At 48.7% G+C, this 7963-nt stretch overlaps 1 long non-coding RNA gene across 1 annotated transcript; it reads left to right on the top strand.

Annotated features, from left to right (window-relative positions):
* The first annotated feature begins 366 nt into the window (after positions 1-366).
* LOC140021498 (uncharacterized) lies at positions 367-1484 on the top strand. Its single transcript, XR_011825319.1, has 2 exons — positions 367-436; positions 1236-1484. It is a non-coding gene; the product is annotated as an uncharacterized lncRNA (long non-coding RNA).
* The last annotated feature ends 6479 nt before the right edge of the window (positions 1485-7963 follow it).

Here is a 7963-nt window from a genome sequence, read left to right as displayed (position 1 = left end):
GATAATATTCTTGTAAACGTGCTGTCTAAGAAGATGGAGGCGATGGAAACCTTGAAATTTTGTTGTTCATGGAAAAACAAAGAAGAGACCTGAAAAAAAAAGAAAAAAAAGGACCCAAGCCCAACATGTGGGTACATTTCATATTACAAAATGTCGACCAGACAAAAAATATTTTTCTTTTGGTTAACTTATAGGCTTCTAGCCCTTGGAACTGTTGTGACTTGTTGGATTGATGTAGAGTGGGCGCCAAGGGGCTTCTCTTTTCTGTGAATTTTGGCCCATTTGTCTGTTTAGAACAGTATCCTGCAATATGCCGCTTTTGTCTTTTTGTTCCCCACCCAAATTTCTTGCCATCCCATTTATGTTGGGATGTATTCCATTTTTCTGCAAGTACACCTAGGTTTCTGCAATATGATTGATTTTTGGGAATTTTAAGGTATACGTTTAAGTTATACTATGTGTTCTAAGGGTTTTTTTTTTTTTTGGGCAATTTGATCAAAATGGTGTTTGCTAGAAGTTTATGGGCTACAATCCTGTTTCTTTAGTTGAAGTTTAAAGGAGGTATGATTAGCTGTTTGCAATAAATATTCTCGTTGATGAAATCATTGATATGTCAATTATTGTATTCATGATCAAACAGCAAATTGCTGCCTGATACAAGTGACATATGGGGGATTAGCTTAGTTTCTTCAATTATTTGGAAACTTATTTGCTGCTTGAGCAATTGAAATTTGCGGCTCCAAAATGTCTGGAAGCTGTTGAATGGGCTATTCAACAAGCTTTTCTGTTATTTGTGCTTGCTACCTTTGACAAACCATGTCTAGCATTTGAGCTTAACGATTAGGGATAAGGCTGGTTTAGAACTAGAAAGTAATCTCATTTATATGCTTTGTTTTTAAGCTAGATGTTCTGTTTCTAAAGTAGAAACTTCTTGCCTGTAAATCTCTACTTGCTTATATCTTTGTCAGTGACTAGATATCATATTAGCAATACTATGTTAAGTTCTTCTTTTTAGCAATAATTGTGCGTCTTAGATGATCTGTCTGCTCATGTTTATGAAGTTTACCTTCATAACAGAACAGGTGAAAGGCGGATTTCCTACTGCTGCTGTTTCATACATACCAATGGGCTGTCAATTAGTCTATCTTAAAACCCTCATGATTTAGCAGATTTGGCCTTAAAACATCATGGCCTAAGCTCGACTCCTCTCTTAATAGTTATTGTTTTACTTGCAGCCCTCAGAAACAGCTAAATACTTCTCCAAGTAAAGTATGCAAAGATAGCCGAGCCAGGAGTTGTATTTGCCTTGAAGGATTGTGTGGCCATGTTCAAAGACGCAGCGGAGCATTTACGTCGCTCAGTCCATCAGCTGCAACATCTAGTTGGCTCCTTCCGATGAGAGGTTTAAATGTCTAGTTTACCTTTTCCTTTGAGATTTCAAAGTCTTGTTTACCTTTAAAGAAAGGCCAAATTTAATTTCTCAAGTTTTCGAGATTCAATCCAAGCATCTGCAAATCATGGCCAAAATAAAGTCAACACGACGAAACACATCTGTTTTAGTCGGTCCACCGTGATGGATCCAAACAAATAAACACGCATGAACCCACAGAAAAAATGAAGGAAAACGATATAGAAGCAAAGGGAAATTTTTTATTAATCAAACGAGGCTTTGGCTACACGATACAAAAAACCAACGGAGGTTGCTACTTCTTCTTAAGGCTAAAAGACAGACGCAGAGGCTATACTCTAGGACAAAGCTAGAGGCCACTTCTGCTTCGTACAATAAGTCAATAACCCAACACAAGACTTCTAACTCTACTATAACTAACATTATGAGATTCGATCCTGATGCGACTGCCAAAAACGAGATCCGAGCTGAGCTGTGGTTCTGCCGAGCTAGCTGATAGGGAACAGGGTGGCCGTGCCGACCTATAAGCAAAGATGCGGCGGGGTTGGTCCCTCGGAGCATCTCCGACGATCAAGTCAATAAAAGCTTGGAATCGAAGTGAGTATGTGTTCAAAAGAAATAGAGTATCTAGCATCTTCGCAATGCGTTGTATTTATAGAGTCGGAGGTAGTAGTTTCCTAGCAGGACAAGGAGTCTTCCATAGCGGGACTCCTTCTAGGGCTCCGCTAACTAGTTCCGATAAGTTCGGACGGCGCGGCCCACCAGGCCCATTCATTCTCAGCTCGGTCAACCTAGTGGGCTGCCATATGACTATCCCGAGCTGGCCATCGAGACGGATCAGCTTTTCTCTGCCGAACTGATACGAGAAGGAGACGGCCTGACAAATGAAAGGCAGAACTGACGTGAATGTGGGACCCACTACACTAGCCCCCACATTTTGGTCTAGAGTCACCGAGTAGTCGAGGGAGTCTAGGCCGAATTTCAAGTTCGTCGTGGGGCCCCCGCCTGGCACGCGCTCGAGTAACCGTCGCGTCGGTTCACTCACCTGTCACTTCAACCGTCACCACGCCACATCACGACGGTTCCCGATAAATTCGAAATAAATGCGCGCCTTTTCATTTTCCCGCGCTGTCGTTGCCTATAAATAGGACCCCCCAGGCATCATTTTCACTCTCCTTCTTTCATTTCACTAGCTCGCTCCCTTTGCCTCCCGGTTCGCTTCTTCGTTTTCTTTTCTTCCAAGAGTTCATCCTGCTTTCAGAGCCTCGGGTTAGTTCGCGCACTTCTTAGATCAGCCCTTCACCCGATCTCCTCCTCTCACCAGTAAGTTCCCTTTTTCCTTTTTATGTCTTCCTCTTCTTCCGATCGCTCTGACGTTACCAGTTCAGCCATTGGCCGTAGGGTAGCTTCCCCCGTTCTCGTAGATATCAGTTCGTCCACCTCTTCTAGTTCTCTTCCTTCTTTTAGCTGGTCCGGGTCAGAGTTCGTTCCTTCTCCCATTTTGTCTCCTGCTAGAACAATGGGTTCGTCCGAGCAACCTATTCGGCAGCTCCTGACCAAACGGCCACAGGGGCCTCTGGGGGACCTAGTGGCGACTTTGGTGAGGTCGACACTATTCCTCCGGCCCTGGAGCAGAAAGATGTTGACGAACTGGTAGAGAAATATGAAATTCCTGCCCAGTTTGAACCCAGGGCCGCCCGTCCTGGAGAGGTCGCCAGCCGACCTCCTCCCGGGTTCGTGGCGATCTACAGGGATCAGCTGATGGCCGGTCTCCGTCTTCCCATCCCCAACTTTCTTTTTGAGATCCTCACCTTTTGGGGTATCCGTATAACTCAGCTCATCCCAAACGCTGTCCGTTCCATTATAGGCTTCTTCATTCTCTGTCGGGCGCTTGAGATCTCTTTTTCCCTTGACTTGTTCCGAGCCTTCTTCCAGATGAAGGTCAGCGGAAAAGTGCCCGGGTGGTTCTACTTCGCTCGCCGAAGTAGAGCAAAAACCCCCACCCGCGAACTGTTCGCGGGAGCTCCTTCATCCATCAAAGACTGGAAACCCCAGTTCTTTTTCGTAAAAAATCTAGGTCTCCCTCCCCCGACCTGGAGAGTGGAGACTCAAGTGTCTGATCCCATTCCTTCTCCGCTTCCTGCACCCGAACTTACTCGCCTACTCAACTCGGACATGAAACTGGGCGTGAAGGAGTTCAATAATGCCCAACTCTGGGCCTCAGGAGTGATCCGAGCTAACACCTCGGATCCGTCCTCCGAAAACACAGCTCTCACTCCGGACGAGCTGGCCACCTGTAATCTTCTTTCCCTTTATCATTTGCTTACTGTCTTCAATTCGCGTGGTAGTTTTAACCACTTGAGCCTTACTTCTGTGCAGTGAAGAGATTTTCGCAGCTGTTGACTATTGGGGGCAGTTCGTCCACTCCCGCTCAAGTTCCTTCCAGCATCCCAGCCAGCTCGACACCTGTTCCACCAATCCAACTAGCCCCGGCTCAGTCATCCAAAGCTGCGGAGACTGGGAAGAAGAAAAAGAAGAAAATCACCGTCAAGAGAGCCAGAGTGGAGACGATCTCGTCTCCAGCTCGGGAGGAGGGGTCGACGCCTGAGTCTGCACAGGCCGGCCACTACGGCGTGAACACCGCCGAGGAGCAGGCCCGGGCTGATGCTCCTCCTAACCTATGGCAACCTCAGAGCACCTTACTCTTCGACTCCCAAGTTCGGCCGGTCAAGCACCAACACCCCATGCACTTCTGCCCCCAGTGGAAGCTATCCATAAACGACCGAGCTCAGTTCCCACGGCGCCATCCTTCCACAGGACATCCGCAACCAAGCTGAGTCCGTTCGAGTTGGTCAACGGGCAACAACCTCTGACTCCGCATGAAGTTGCACTTCAAGGCGGGAGTCGTTGCCCAGCTGCGCACCGGTTTGCTCGTGCCAAGCACGAGTTGGTGGACGAAGCAAGGGATAGCTTGCTGGTGGCGCAACAACGCATGAAGAAGTATGCGGATCAACATAGACGGGACTTGGAGTTCCATGTGGGAGATCAAATGATGCTGAAATTGACTCCCCAAATTTGGAAGAAAGTAAGCAGCAAAACAGTCCATCGTGGGCTCATTCCAAAGTACGATGGACCGTTCGAGGTGGTCAAGAAGGTGGGTCGTGTAGCCTATCGATTGAAGCTGCCCGACAGGCTGAAGATCCACCCGACCTTCCATGTGAGCTTCTTGAAACCCTTCAACCAGGACGAGATGGATGAAGGACGGAAGCAGGCAAAACGTGCTCCACCAGTGATCCGCAAGCAGTTCCAGAAAGAGGTGGAGGCAGTGCTGGATCATAGAACCATGGGGCAGAGCAAAAAGAATAGACGGACAGATTATCTAGTCCAGTGGAAGGGTGAGACCGAGTTGGATGCTACTTGGGAACGAGACGTGACCTTGTGGCAGTTTGAGAACAAAGTTGCTGAGTACCTGAGAAAGGTGCGGAGCAAGCCAAGTTGACGAGGGCGTCAACCTCTTCAAGTGGGGGTGGTCTGTTAGCCCCTTAGAGCGTGGTCCAGACGGAACGCGCGCGTCCGTGGCCAAGTTCAGCCAGCCATGGCCTAGGTGGGAAGGCTGAAAGTGACATTTGTTGGGAATGCGTGGATAAGTGTTGGATAATGTTTTCCTAGCCTATGTATGGGCTGGGGAAAGTTTTAGAGGCATCAGGTGCCTCTAAGTTAGTTGGGGAAAAAGGAGTGCCTCTACTAACGGTTGTAAGTTTCCCTCTAAGACATATATAGAGGGGTAACTGTAACTAAGCCAAGTCAAGGCCAAGGGCTAGGGGCCAAGGCCCAGGGATGACTATGGCTCAGTGGGTGTTTCGGGTGGTTCCAAGGGCAAGGAACCACGGTGCCTAAGATTGCTAAATGTTGGGGCAAGCTGGGCGCGGAACGTTGCCGATGGCGGGAAACAGGGCGCGCGGGATTGTGCGACAATTGCCTGCGCGCGCCAAAGCTAGACGTTGGGCGGTTGCTAACCGTTGCTGGCAGTTGCTGGGAGTTGCTGGCGGTTACCAGCCAACTCAGTCTTGTTCTTGGTGGATTCCTAACTTTGTGGACGTTCAGATAAGACCAGCGGTTGGGTCTCTTGTCAACCGTAAATGTGCCTATAAATAACGGGCTAGGCAGAGACTAAAGGGCGGAGAGTCTCAAATAGTGAGAATCACCTTTAGATGTTTTGCACGCCAAGTGTTTGTAGAAATTCCTTGTAACCGTTGTGGTGAAATACAGGGTTGGCCTTGTTGGTTGTAACTTGTGCGTGTGTTCCTTTATTTTGCCTAAGTGTTCTAGGTTCTGAATACTTGTGTGCAAATGAGTTGTGTGGGCTGACTGGTAGCGGCTACCAGTGCCATTACGTGTGTGGTTTGCTAGTGTAAGTAAACACCTGGTAATAGCGTGGTATCAGAGCACGACTCTGATCCATTAGACCGTGCTTTTGTTGTGTTTGTTTTGTAGGTAATGATGGTTGGACACGGAAATACTGTCCAAGATCGGTTGCAATGTCAGGAGCTTGCCTTTGAGGACTTGATGCAGCGTCTGGGAGACGTTCCAGAGGGCTTCAATGTCGTGGACGCTTTGTTGCAGACCCGAGAGATGATCAACACCCTGACAGTGCAGATAGAGGAAACCAGGCAGACGGTCTCTTTCGTTGGGGATGTTGTGGCATTGAGGAACGAAGTGGCTTCGTCCCATGCTGAGATCGCGACTTTACAGTCGGAGATCGGTGTGTTGAAGAGGGCGGTTGGCTCTTCCAACACACAGCCCGCTCAGAAATCTTCGAGAGGGAAAGTTAAAGTCCCGGAGCCGAAACCGTACCAAGGGAGTAGGAGTTCGAAGGATCTTGAAAACTTCTTGTGGGATGTCGAACAGTACTTCAAGACTGTTGACGTTCCAGAAGGAGAGAAGGTATCCATTGCATCCATGTACCTTAGCGGGGATGCAAAACTGTGGTGGAGAACGATGCAATCAGACCCCACCAGGCCCAAGATTGAGACTTGGGACGTGCTGAAGGAGGAACTGAAGAAACAATTCCTTCCCACGAATGTTTCGTGGAAAGTTCGGGACGCGTTGTGGAACTTGAAGCAGAACAAGAGCATACATGAGTACGTTGCTGAGTTTCAGACCCTGATGTTGGATGTGAAGGAGATGTCTGAGGAACACAGACTCTACACCTTCATCCGTGGACTGTAGCCGTGGGTGCAGATGGAGTTGCGGAGAAAAAATGTTCAGACCGTGTCTCAAGCACTCGCTGCCGCAGAGAAGTTGATAGACTTCAAGTCCATGGGATCCAACGACAAGAAGAAGGAGAAGGGCAATGACCTGAAAGGTGGACCGTTCGCGAAGAAGAAGAAAAAGAAGCAATCGATGACAACAAACGAAACCGGTGGTGCTTCTTCTTCTAAAGAAAAGCAAGCACCGAATCCAAAGAAGGATGGCTGTTTTAATTGCGGCGGACCACACTTGGCCCGCAATTGTCCCAATAAAAAGAAGGACCAGAATGTTAGTGCCTTAATAGCGGAAGATGATGGTGATCGGTTGGAGATGCAGGACGCACGGGTCAACCCCATGCAGTTCGTGAATGCCTTCACAGGTACTAATGGTCGTATGCCTTACAATAGTTTGATGTATGTGCAGGTTACGTTGAATGGTAACCAGATACTGGCGATGATGGATACTGGAGCATCGCACAGTTGTGTGACGGAACGCGTGGTAAAGCAATTCCGGCTGAAGTTGAAGGACTTGGGCTTCAAGTTGAAGGCTGTCAACTCTGAAGCCAAGCCAGTGTTGGGCGTATCAACGGTGAAACTGGAGTTGGAGCCGTGGAAGGGATGGTGCAGCCTCATGGCCAGTCAAATGGACGACTTTGACTTGATCCTTGGCAAAGACTTCATGGTCGCAAATAGGATCTACCCAATTCCCCACTTGGACGGCGTCATGGTGGACGACGACCAAAACCCAGGCTTTGTTGCTGCAGTAAGGTTGCCGAAACAGAAGGTCAACCCACAGAATAACATGGTGTCGGCTGTACAACTCGAGTCCAGCCTTAGGCGCGGCGAAGTGGTGTATATTGCTGCGTTGGTGGAAATGAAGCCCGACATGTACCAGGAGGTGCCAGATGCCGTGGCTCATGTGTTGGAGGAATTCGCAGACCTGATGCCTGCGGAGTTGCCGAGACAGCTGCCTCCTAGACGTGCTGTGGAGCACCGAATTGAGTTGGTGCCAGGAGCCCAACCCCCTGCCCAGGCTCCTTACCGCATGTCCCCGATGGAGTTGGCGGAGCTGCGACGCCAACTGAACGAGTTACTAGAAGGCCAGGCGTTGAGACCGTCGAAGGCTCCGTACGGTGCCCCAGCGCTGTTCCAAAGGAAGGCGGATGGAACACTTAGATTCTGTGTGAATTATCGTGCCTTGAACAAGATCACGATCAGGAATAGGTACCCGATCCCAAACACCTTTGACTTGTTCGATAGGCTAGCAAGGGGTCGATTCTTCACAAAAATTGACTTGCGGTCGGGA

The sequence above is a fragment of the Coffea arabica genome, chromosome 11e, assembly GCF_036785885.1.
Source record: "Coffea arabica cultivar ET-39 chromosome 11e, Coffea Arabica ET-39 HiFi, whole genome shotgun sequence".
NCBI lineage: Eukaryota > Viridiplantae > Streptophyta > Magnoliopsida > Gentianales > Rubiaceae > Coffea > Coffea arabica.
This window is presented reverse-complemented; position numbering and strand designations above follow the sequence as displayed.